The sequence below is a fragment of the Microcebus murinus genome, chromosome 19, assembly GCF_040939455.1.
Source record: "Microcebus murinus isolate Inina chromosome 19, M.murinus_Inina_mat1.0, whole genome shotgun sequence".
Lineage (NCBI taxonomy): Eukaryota > Metazoa > Chordata > Mammalia > Primates > Cheirogaleidae > Microcebus > Microcebus murinus.
Genome location: NC_134122.1, coordinates 2326317 through 2338657, shown reverse-complemented (window position 1 = coordinate 2338657; position 12341 = coordinate 2326317). Strand labels below are relative to the sequence as shown.

The 12341-nt window shown below is 51.3% G+C and overlaps 1 pseudogene; it reads left to right on the top strand.

The window, feature by feature from the left end:
- Positions 1-10855: 10855 nt before the first annotated feature.
- LOC142862520 (uncharacterized) lies at positions 10856-10947 on the top strand (annotated as a pseudogene).
- Positions 10948-12341: the final 1394 nt, after the last annotated feature.

Genomic DNA, 12341 nt, shown 5'->3' with positions numbered 1-12341 from the left:
GACGAGGGGTGCCCAGGGCAGGGACTGGGGCATGGGGGCCTCTCCCTCCCCTAGGACTTGTCCCGGGCCTCCCACCTGCCCGGTGGCCCCCCAGGTGCTCTCCCGGGAGAGGAAGCTGCTCCCTCACCCTCGTCAACAGAAAGCTGGTGATTCCGCCGAAAAGTACCACTGGAAGCACAGTGACCGAAAGGTGTGCTAACTCTCCCTTTTATAGACACTTCCGAGATGTTCGACAAACAATCTGGATGGGAAAAATTGAGCCAAGTGACCCTAGAGGACGAGGGACCTGTGGAGATCAAGGTCCCACCAGACACGGGGTAAGGCCAGAGAAAAACACTGGGACCCTCGAGATGGCTCTGTCCCACAGAGCACAGGGGAAGAACAGCCTCCCTGGACTGACGTGTGACTCCCACCCTTTGTCCCCCAGTCCAGGCCCCCAGGTGCTGTCCCAGCGAGAGGGTGCCACACCCTGACCTTCTTCATCGGGCCTCCTCATGCACCAGCGAATCACAGCAAAGAAACCACACCTACAACAAGGGCAGTCACACTCTCCTTCAGTGGTAATTTCAGGGGGCCTGGAGACACCATCTGGATGGGGAAGAATGAGCCAGGTGACCCTAGTGACACTGTGCCCACCCCTCACGCCAGGGACGTGAGGGGCCTGTGGCCCACCAGACACAGGAACGACCAGAGGAAAACACTGGGACCTTCAAGATGGCCCTGTCCCATGGAGCTCAGGGGAAGAACAGGCCAGGGCTCTGCCCTCTGCCGTGACCAGTTGGTGGCCTCAGGGCAGGGACTCACTCCTCTGAGCCCTGCCTCCCACAGGCCATGAGGACAGCATCCTCCACCCCTGAGCTGTTGAGGACAGAAGGGGGCGGTGTGCACATGGAGGCACTCAGAGCAGGACTGGCCGTGGGAGTGCTCACACTGACAGCCGGCCACGCCGCAGAGGGGGCTCCAGGCTCTGGGAGTTGGAGTCCCTCTAAGTCCCCAACATGGCCCCCACCAGGCCATGGACCCCAGCACAGGGATGGAGGCTGAGGGGTCCTGCAGGTCCCCTGAGTCTGTCCAGGGCTGTCCAGGGTGTCTGGAGACACCCCATCTCAGGTGTTCTGGGGCCTCAGCCCAGGGAGAGGCAGCCAAATCCCCACCCCTCCTCACTGGGCACTTCAGTCTTTAGTTGTTCTGGATCTCCCGCTGTCAACTGTGCAAGTGACCAATGGTCCTGCTCCTGTCCCCAGGAGCTGGTGGTTGGACGTGACCAGGCCTGGCTAACCGCAAGGCAGGATGCCGACCTTCAGCACCGGGGATCCTGAGGGTGGGTCCTTGGTGTGTCTGCATGCTGCCACAGGAACAGCGCTCACCTGCAGAGGAAAGCCCAGGTCACCTTCCTCTCCTCACACTCGCTTTCCCCAGGGAGGCCCTGGGATCCCCAAAACTATGGCAGGTTCCAGCCTCACAGGAGCGCACCTGGAAGGGTCGCTTGGGCCCTAAGACTGGGAGCCCCAGGGCTGCCTGCGGCCCGTTCTCCATGTGCCTGTGGAGCCTTCCCTTGGCCTTAGCTCCCCAAGGGTCAGGGTCGTCTCTGCAGGCCTGGGAGAAAGTGCTCAAACAAACGTCCCCTGAGGACACAGTGCATGTGGCCACGGCCTTTGGGGCTCCCCGTCCTGCCCAGGGCCACTTTCCCAGTCTCAGGGCCCCACAGTGCCCTAGGCTACACCATACCAGGGGCTGTCACTGAGACTGTTCTCCACCTGCCCCTCTGCATCCTTGATCTGTGCCTGGCCCTTTGGCTTCTGGATGGTTCTGATGGGGGAGGCAGCCACAGACAGCTGGAGCTGAGAGAAGGGAGGTCAGTCTGTCCCCTGCCCCTCCGGTTTTGCTTAGCCAGCAGCTGCTCAGCTGCTGTCCGCTAGGGCCAGCTCCTTTTTTTTTATTTTTCTAAAATAACTTTATTTGAAATGCACAGAGTTTGCTTTTTTTTTTTTGAGACAGAGTCTCACTCTGTTGCCTGGGCGAGAGTGCCGTGGCGTCAGCCTAGCTCACAGCAACCTCAAACTCCTGGGCTCGAGCGATCCTTCTGCCTCAGCCTCCCAAAGTAGCTGGGTCTCCAGGCATGCACCACCATGCCCATCTAATTTTTTCTATTTTTGGTAGAGACAGGGTCATGCTCTTGCTCAAGCTGGTCTCGAACTCTTGACCTTGAGCAACCCGCCCGCTTGGCCTCCCAGAGTGCTAGGATTATAGGTGTGAGCCACCGCGCCTGGCCTTAGGGCTGGCTTCAGACTTATTTCTTTCCAGCTCAGGCCTTGGCGGGACACCTCCCAGGACCCCTCCGGAGCTATGCAATGGTGGCCTCTTCAGCCCCTGTGGCCCCTCAGCTCTCATGGCTTCTTGTCCCCAGCCCACCTTGGAAAACAGTCTGTCCTCAAGCAGCGCCGCCTCACCCCACGCCCGTCAGGAAGGAGTTGAGCTCTGCTGGGCGCCAGCTCCCTCAGACTTGGCTTGGTCAGGGCAGGAGGGAGCTTTATAGGGGCCGTTTCCTTCTCATCCCGCCCCTTTACCAGGGCGGATTTAGAAAAGCACTTTCTCTGAAAGCACGTGACATGGGTCAACTCTGAACTTTGATCTGAGGTTATCAAGCTTCATTTTATTTATTTTTCACCTACTTTGAAATAAAAGCAGTTAAAGCACTCCTAGTTTCTGAGACGGCTGACAATGAAAACTAGCCCCTGGGTGGGCTTTCCATGAGGCCAGTGGGAAAGGAACGCAGGTAGAGCTCTCGATTGCAGGGGCAGTGCCAGGGGCAATGTTACCACCCAGAAGTTTTTTTGTCTTTTTTTGAGATGGAGTCTTGCTCTGTCACCTGGGCTAGAGTGCCGTGGTGTCAGCCTAGCTCACAGCAACCTCAAACTCTCAGGCTCAAGTGATCCTCCTGCCTCAGCCCTCCCAGTAGTTGGGACTACAGGTATGAGCCATCACACCAGGCTAATTTTTTTCTATTTTTAGTAGAAATTGGGTCTCGCTCTTGCTCAGGCTAGTCTTTAACTCCTGAGCTCAGTGATCCTCCTGCCTTGGCTTCCCAGAGTGCTAGGATTACAGGTGTGAGCCACCATGCCAGCGCTGATCCAGCAGTTTTAAGAGGACCCCTGTCAACACAGCTTCAGGCAGCCCCTGAATCCCGTCTTTGCCACAGGGTCTGCAGCCCCCTCCCCAGACTCATTATAGTCCTTGGAGCTGCCATTTTTGGCAGAAGAATTGTCCCCTGGGAGCTCAGCGTCTGGGCCACCAGTGCTGGGAGGCTTCCTGGAGGAGGTGAGACTTGGCCTGGAAGGGCAGCGACTGTGGGGCATCCTGGGGACAGGCCCTACAGGAGATGAGCAGAAGGGCCAGGGTTCCGCTTTCCAGGGCTCAGGGCTGGAAGTCCCACTAGTCCATAACAGGCCAAGGGTAGCAGGGAGGGGAAAGCTCCAGAACTCCACCTGGTATCCAGGCCAGACATTCAGGGGCCCAGGGATCAGGCTTGGCCAGACTCAGACAAGATTTGTCCCAGGAGCAGGGACCACACCATGAGAGCCAAGCACAGGGAACCGCAAGCCAGTGCCCTGGAGCTCAGATGAAGCCACCTTCCTCCTCCCTCCCTCCACCAGCTTCTACCATGTAAGTTTCCAGGTGGGGGCAACCTCCTGGTGATGCTTTTGGGAAGCAAAAGGTGACCCAACGGCCACCCCCACACCACAAATTGGACCAGAGATGCCTCAGCTGCCTGGGGACACTGGCCTCCACCTTCCTGGCCCAAGGCACGAGGGGAAGGTACAGAACCCTTAGACCAAGGAGGCAGACACCGGGGGGAATGTCCATCCCAGGGGGGCACCAGTAGGTGCCAAGTCCAGACCAGGCTCTCTAGGGCCCTGTTGTGGGCCCTGGCCAGGGGCCTGGAGGCTAGGGTTGGTGGGGGGCACCATTATCTAATTTTCGCAAAGATGCCACCGGGGTGGGGCCCATGTGGCCCCAGAGCCTGGACTGATTTGAGCAGTGAGCAGAGGTCTCAGATGGGCCGGAAGGGACCTTTGAGATGGGCTGGAAGAGACCCTTGAGATGGCCCCATCCCACTGAGAACAGACCAGGGCCACACTTCAATCCAATCTGTTCCACCCTCTCAGTGACCAGTTGGTGGCCTTAGGTGGGGACTCAGCCCCTCTGAACCCTGCCTTCCATAGGCCATGGGGATGGCACCCTCCACTCCTGGGTTTGGAGAGAGAACCTAGGAGGCAGGCAGAGGCACCCAGAGCAGGACTGGCTGTGGGAGCATTCATATTGACAGCTGGGCACACCACACAGGGGGCTCCAGGCCATTTCCCACTTAATAAAACCAGAGACTGGTCTGTAACTGAATGATGGTGGTGGGCTAGCTCTCCCTGGAGGCAGCAGATCGAGCCACTCAGGAGCTCAGGGCCCTCCTCGGCTCTGGGGCAAGCCAGGCCCTGGCATGCAGGTTGCAGGCACAGGAGGCCTCATCTGTCAGAGTCTGCACACTAGTGGGGAAGGAGCTGCAGGGGAGGGGCTGCGTCTTCACCCCCTTCTCTATCTCAGCCTCCTGTTTCGTGCCCTACCCCACTTTGCACAGTCCCCTCTCACCAGGTCAGCCTCCCATTGCTCGTATGTTCATTCCAGTTATGGAAAGGTCCCCTCTCCAGGGCCAGCAAGGAATCACTTGTGCTCCCATGGCCATGCCTCGTGCTTGGAGTGCAACACACTGTGCAGGCCCAAACTGCCCTTGGCAACTTTCCTCTCTGGCCTCGTGCACCTCGGGCACCCAGCCTTGCACAGAGCAACACACCAAGCCCAGTGGGTAAGGACTCTGCCCCAGGGCTGTGAGTGCAGGGACACCTGGGGGGCCAAGCACCACCCCCGTACCATGTTGATACGCCCATAGGTGGGGATTTGTGTATTGGGACCATTAGTGGTGACTGGAGACAAACAGAATAAGGGAAAACCTGCTCACAGAGAGTTAAGCCTACAGCTCTCTGCCCTTTATAAACAGGAGCTGTGATGTGTTAATGCTTCAGGGCAGGTGTTGTGCCAAGTGTTGTCCGTGCTAAAGGGGAGTGGATGGTATCCTGGTCCATGAACCAAACCTGGGTCACAAAAGGTTTCAACCACCTCATGGTGCAGCACTGGGGGCCGGGGGTGTCAGGCTGCTGGGAGCTAGAGCGCTGATGTAGTGAGGACACCTGGGTCCTGCCCACATCCATCTATCATCCACCCACCTCTGATGACAAGGCAGCCTGCCTGACCCGTGTGCCTCGAGAACTAGAATATAGTTCCCCTTTATTCAGTAATTCATTAAGTTGTTTCATCATTCAGGTGGGCCCAATTTCATAATCAATTAAACTCATTTTCTATAGATAGGCATTTAAGTTTTTCCATTTTTTCATATCATGAAGTTGTGCAATCGATGGCAGGTCCCTCAGCACTTCAGCCTCACTCTGCAGAAGCCTCCCCTGAAGCAGCTCCCATTGAGGCCTCAGGGACATTGCACAGTGGGGCTGAGGCGTGGGTCAGTCATGTTTTACATTTTTGTTACTCACTCTCTCTCTCTCTCTCTATATATATATATACATATATATGCATATATATATATATTTTTTTCTTTTTTCTTTTTTTAGTCAGAATCTCACTCTGTTGCCCGGACTAGAGTGCCATGGTGTTGGCCTAGCTCACAGCAACCTCAAACTCCTGGGCTCAAGCGATACTACTGCCTCAGCCTCCCAAGCAGCTGGGACTACAGGCATGTGCCACCATGCCCAGCTAATTTTTTCTATATATATATTTTTTAGTTGACCAATTAGTTTCTTTCTATTTTTAGTAGAGACAGGGTCTCACTCTTGCTAAGGCTGGTTTCGAACTCCTGACCTTGAGTGATCCTCCCACCTTGGCCTCCCAGAGTGCTAGGATTACAGGCGTGAGCCACCATGCCCAGCCTCTATATATTTTTTTAGACAGGATCTTGCTCTGTTGCCCTGGGCAGAGCGCAGTGGTGTTGTTATAGCTTACTGCAACCTCAAGCTCCAGGGCTCAAGCGATCCTCCTGCCTCAACCTCCCAAGTAGCTGGGACTACAGGTGTGCACCACCATGCCCGGCTAATTTTTCTACTTTTTTTTTTTTTGATTTTTTTTTTTTAATATATATATATATATATATATATATATATATATATATATATATTAGTTGGCCAATTAATTTCCTATTTTTATAGTAGAGACGGGGTCTCGCTCAGGCTGGTTTTGAACTCCTGACCTTGAGCAATCCACCCGCCTCGGCCTCCCAGAGTGCTAGGATTACAAGCGTGAGCCACCGCGCCCAGCCTAATTTTTCTACTTTTGTAGAGACAGGGTCTTGCTCTTACTCAGGCTGGTCTCAAAATTCCTGGCCTCAAGGGATCCTCCTGCCTAGGCCTCCCAAAGTGCTAGGATTGTAGGTGTGAGCCATAGGGCCTAGCCCAAGCAATCCACCTATCTCGGCCTCCCAGAGTGCTAGGATTACAGGCGTGAGCCACTGTGCCCTGCCAAAAGCATTTTAAAATAAAAAAGTGCCAAGCTTGGCTGAGCGTGGTGGCTAACCCCTGTAATCTTAGCACTTAGGAAGCCAAGGGGGGAGGATTGCTCAAGGTCAGGAGTTCGAAAGCAGCCTTAGCAAGGACGAGACCCTGTCTCTACTAAAAATAGAAACAAATTAACTGGCCCACTAAAAATATATACAAAAAATTAGCCAGACATGGTGGCACATGCCTGTAGTCCCAGCTACTTGGGCGGCTGAGGCAGAAGGATTGCTTGAACCCAGGAGTTTGAGGTTGCTGTGAGCTAGGCTGATGTCACGGCATGCTAGCCTGGATAACACAGTGAGACTTTGTATCAAAAAAAAAAAAAAAAGTGCCAAGGTTGGCAATCATAATTGATTTGAATTTTCATAAATATTTTTGACTGTTAATCTCTCCAAAAAGACTAAATAGTCCTAAGAAAATAAAATTAGTGCTTTAAAAGCTCTCTAAATCCCCAAATCACAGAGAATTTCCACCCCAGAGAAGAAAGGGGTGGCTGAGGACAGTCCCTTTCCTTATTGGGCTCTTTTCCAAGGTTTCACGTCTCCTTGTCTTGGGCACGGGAACAAGGGCCTCTCCCAGGGGCTCAGAGCCAGGGTTTCTTTGGGGTTGGAGTACTGCATAGAGACTGCTGAGGCAAACCTCTCCTTGCTGGGGGTCCCACCATGCTGTTGTGCTGGTGGACTGGGAGGACACACAGGGCTTCTCACAGTCCCTGCTTGCAGCCCTGCGTGGGGGAGCTGGATGGGGCTGGGGTCTTCAGACAAAAAGGAAATGTCAGAAACCCCCACAGGTGGCTGGCATGAATGGGGATTACCTACTTGTTTGCAACGTAAGGTCCAGAAATCAAGGGTGGAAATGGGAGTGGCTGCACTCACCTTTACCCCACAGGTCCCCTGGCAACATGGCTGGTCTGCCAGGCATACTTCCACCAGGAGGCCCCACTATGCTGAAAGCCAGACCTCCCCGCCAGGAACAAGCACAGGCAAGGGCGCCCCGCATGTCACTGATTCTACAGAACCCTACAGGGTGGAGGGAAAATACTTACAAAAAGGTCCAGTTCTGGAAGGCCCTGTGAAGGAGCTTTGATGTTCTCCTGAAGGTATCTGGGAGTTTAAAGCATTTTAGAAATTTGCATTTTATAAATATCACTTTGATATGACATACATTAAAATGTTAACAGTGGCTATCTCTGGGAGGCAGAATTGCCTGTGTGTGTCTTTTCTTTTCTTTTTGCTTATCCATATTTTCTCCTGTTTTTTATTTTTTTATATATATATATATATATATATATTTGGCATATTATGGGGGTACAGATTTTAAGGTTTCAACAAATGCCCATTTTCCCCCCTCCCCCCAAAAGTCTGAGTCTCCATCATGACCATCCCCCAGATGGTGCACATCTCACTCATTATGTATGTATATACCCGCCCCCCTCCCCCCTCCCACCTGCCCAATACCCTATTACTGTAGTACCTATGTGTCCACTTAGGTGCTACTCAGTTAATACCAGTTTGCTGGAGAATATATCTGGTGCTTGTTTTTCCATTCTTGGGATACTTCACTTATCTTTTTTTTTTTTTTTGAGACAGAGTCTCACTCTGTAGCCTAGGCTAGAGTGCCGTGGTGTCAGTCTAGCTTACAGCAACCTCAAACTCCTGGGCTCAAGCAATCCTCCTGCCTCAGCCTCCCAAGTAGATGGGACTACAGGCATGTGCCACCATGCCCGGCTCATTTTTCTCTATATATTATTTGACCAATTAATTTCTTTCTATTTATAGTAGAGACGGGGTCTCGCTCTTGCTCAGGCTGGTTTTGAACTCCTGACCTCGAGCAATCCGCCCGCCTTGGCCTCCCAGAGTGCTAGGATTACAGGCGTGAGCCACTGGGCCCGGCCTATAGTCATCTTCTGAGAGTCTGGTAGACATGAAGTTTTGGGGCACCACTATTCAACCCACTACACTGTATAATACAAAGAAAGTTCCAAAAAGAAATTAAAAAATCATTCTGGAGGTCACATGAAGACTGGAGGGGAAGCCCAGAGTACAAGGAGCTAGAAAGAAGGCTGTGGCTTGGGTCTAGGCATTGGTGTGGGCAGCAGCCACCTAGAGGGACAGAAGGCTCCCCAAGAGAGAGGCTGTAGGGGCTGAACTATAAGGAGTGACTGCTTCAGCTTTCTGGCTTGGACAGTGGTATGACTAATCCAGAAGAGAATAACAGGATGAACACATTTGGGAGGAAGGTGACACCTACGTTTTGGACATGTTGCTATTGATGAGACCACATAAAAAAACAGGGCTCCAATATTTATTTTTATTTATCTGCTGTATGCCATGTCCCCATGTACCTCAAATAACAAAACTGCACATTCAGAGGCTTCCAGAGGCACTTTTTTATTCCCCTCAGGGCCACACTGTGCCCAGCATTGGTGGGCATCAATACAACTGCACTGCAAGGTGCATCTGCAAGGCCGGGGCTCTGCCCCTGGGACCCAGGGCCCTGGCACCTACCTAGGGCTGTAAGGATTGTTTGGTGAAGCTGAAGAGATTAGTCATCCCCAAAGGCTCAGCCTTAGTTCCCAAGTTGCACAGACCTGTGGGGCTTGCTTCTGGAAGACAGTCTATATTCTGGTGCACTTTCGAGTCTCCCTACAGGCAAGGGGATTTTATTCTTTGTCATCTGCTGGTGAGGCACAAGCCTGACAATGACCCATAAACATGTCCTCCATGCCTTCAAGGAACCCCTTCCCAGTGTTAGAGTCCTTATCAAGACAAAGATGTGGCCCTAAGCTTGAGGAGCTTAGGGCCACAGAGGTGAGTGAAATAGGTAAATCATCCTAACTAGTGGATAGGTGGACAAAGTATCAAATGCAGTGAGACCAACCATGCTTCCCCCTCTGCATGACTGACCAGCATTCCCCAAACCTTCCTCCCATGATACATATGTACAGCTGGGCACTCACCAGGCGTGATGTTCTGCTGACAGAGTATGGGGCTGAGGGGGGCATGCTGAATGGACGGGGGCCACGCATATGATGTTGGTCTCGTGAGGTGAAGATGCTGAAATGAGAAATAACTGGAGTGGAAACACAGCAGAGGTTACCTCGCCCCTTTTGGATAGTGAACCAAGTGTGGGGTGATTCTCCTCTCCCTCAGTGAATTGTAATACAATTTTAATTATCAAGCATCCAGACTGTACTTCTGGTGTTTGAAGGATGTTATAGCTTCTGAGAGAAGTTCCAATAAGATTTAAGCTGTATTCAACCTGAGCCTGTAATCCTAGCTCTCTGGGAGGCCAAAGCGGACGGATCGTTTGAGCTCAGGAGTTCAAAACCAACCTGAGCAAGAGCGAGACCCCGTCTCTATTATAAATAAAGAAATTAATTGGCCAACTAATATATATAGAAAAAATTAGCCGGGCATGGTGGCGCATGCCACCAGCTACTCGGGAGGCTGAGGCAGGAGGATCGCCTGAGCCCAGGAGTTTGAGGTTGCTGTGAGCTAGGCTGATGCCACGGCACTCACTGTAGCCTGGGTAACAAAGCGAGACTGTGTCTCAAAAAAAAAAAAAAAAAAAAAAAAAAGATTTAAGCTGTATTCAACCTGAGAAAGCTCATATATATTTAAAAAAAAAAGCAACAAAATTAAAGCTTTAAGCTGTGAAGGGCTCATGAGGGTTTACCCACACAGTTTCCCACCCAACTTGATTCCAGTAGACTGCTCCCTCTGCTCAGATCCTATAAGGTCATAGGTCTAAATATCTTTGCCATTTAGAAGGGCTTCCAATCTCCTTGTCCCCTGAAATCTGATCCAGGCCTGCCTCACTCAGATCTAGCCTTCTCTATGAGAGTTTTCTTTAGGACCCCACCAAGTAGCAGTCTTTCTTTTTTCAATCTTTTGTAGAGACAGGGGTCTTGTTATGTTGCCCAGGCTGGCCCAGATCACTTGAACTCTTGGCCTCAACTAATCCTCCCACTTCAGCCTCCCAAAGTGCTGGGATTACAGGTGTGGGCCATTGTGCCTGACCAGATTATAAACTTCTGTAAGGGAAAAATATATTTTAAGTTTTACTTCACTGGGGATAAGAGAAATGCAAATTAAAACTACACCACACTGATATAAACTGGACTTTAAAAATTTTTGTGCATCAAAGAATATTATCAGACAAAGAAAATAAAAAAACAAAAAAAAAGAAAATAAAAAAAAACAAAAAAACTAAAAAAAAAAAAGAATATTATCAAAAAAGCAAAGATCCTTTTGTAGTTCATAAGCGTGATGACTGGGTTTTTACATCCATGTGAAATATGTCTTCCTCAAACCTTGTTATTATGTTCGATGTGAAAAAAAAGTGAAAAGACAACTCACAGATTGTGAGAAGAGTCACAAATCATATATCTGATAAGCAATTAACATCCGGAATATATAGCAAACCCTTACAACTCAACAACAAAAAGCCAAAAAGCCCAATTAAAAAACAGACAAAGGACTTGAACAGACATTTCTCCAAGGAAGATATGCAAATGGCCAATAAGCACACGAAATGATTCTCAACATCATCAATCATGAGGAAACTGCAAATCATGTTTTAACATGATTAGATTCAGGTTATGCACCAGCATTAAATGTGCTGACTCATGTATGGATTTTAGCACAAACTATTCAAAAAATGTAAGGGAGAATATCATTGGGAATTTGGTTACAGGAAAGGGTCTCACTGGAGGTTAGAGGGGGAAGTCTTTAAAGAGACCATTACTTTTCACCGCCAACCTCAGAAGTACTAGCTCAAGCCCAGAAAGGCAAAGCTGTTGCTCCTTTGCCATGTTGTTCCAGAGGTGCGTCCAGACAGGGTTAGAACTCCCTGGGCGCCGGAACCTGCAGTTAGAGCTCCTGAACAAGACGGCAGGACTCTGCGTCAGCACCTGAGAGGAGTATATCCACGCAAGTTAAGAAGAAAACATAATGTTATGAAATATAATTCCTCAAACAGTTCATGAAGTGGTACTATGTCCTGTCAAGGAGGCATGGCCCTGAGATGACCAGGGCCAGATTTAAACTTGCGGCTGCGAGGCCCAGCTCCTTACAACTCTACTCTGAGGGACAGTGCTGATTCCTCGGCCGCGAAAATGGACTGGAAAAACTAACAGGAAATGTGGTACCGAAAAGTGAAAAATTTAAGGTGCTTATAACATTTTTCTCCTGCCATGTTCCCGGCCTTCTCCATAAAGGTTTTCTCTTCACATAGAACGTGTCCCAGGTTCTGGAGGATCCCTGCCTGGTCGCCTTACCCGAAGGTAACGGCCATCGATTCCCCAGGGTCAAGTTGTTTGCCTCAGTCCGGCGACTGACATGGGTGGCTGGTTTGGCCTTTGATTTAGGCCCTTAGCCTGAAGCTGGACTCAGCGGCTCTATGGCGGCCCGCTGTCTAGGGTATGAGGCGGCTTCCCCCGAGCACGCCAGGCCCAGTGCTGTGCGGCCGCGACCGGTAAGCCCACGAAATCGGCAACTCTGAGGCCCTTGGGCCATCGCCTCCCAACATGGGGAGACAAAATGGCTGCCTCGCCCTGGGCCACGGCCACAGAGGCACCGCGACGCGCCGGAACTACAACTCCCATAATGCTCTGGTACAAGGCGGGAGGCCGAGACGGGCTCGCGGGCCGCTAAGGTGGTGCTAGGCCCTTGCCCCTCCTCCAGCGGAAGGTCTCCTGGATACGTTGCGGATTCGGACCGCTCCCCCTCC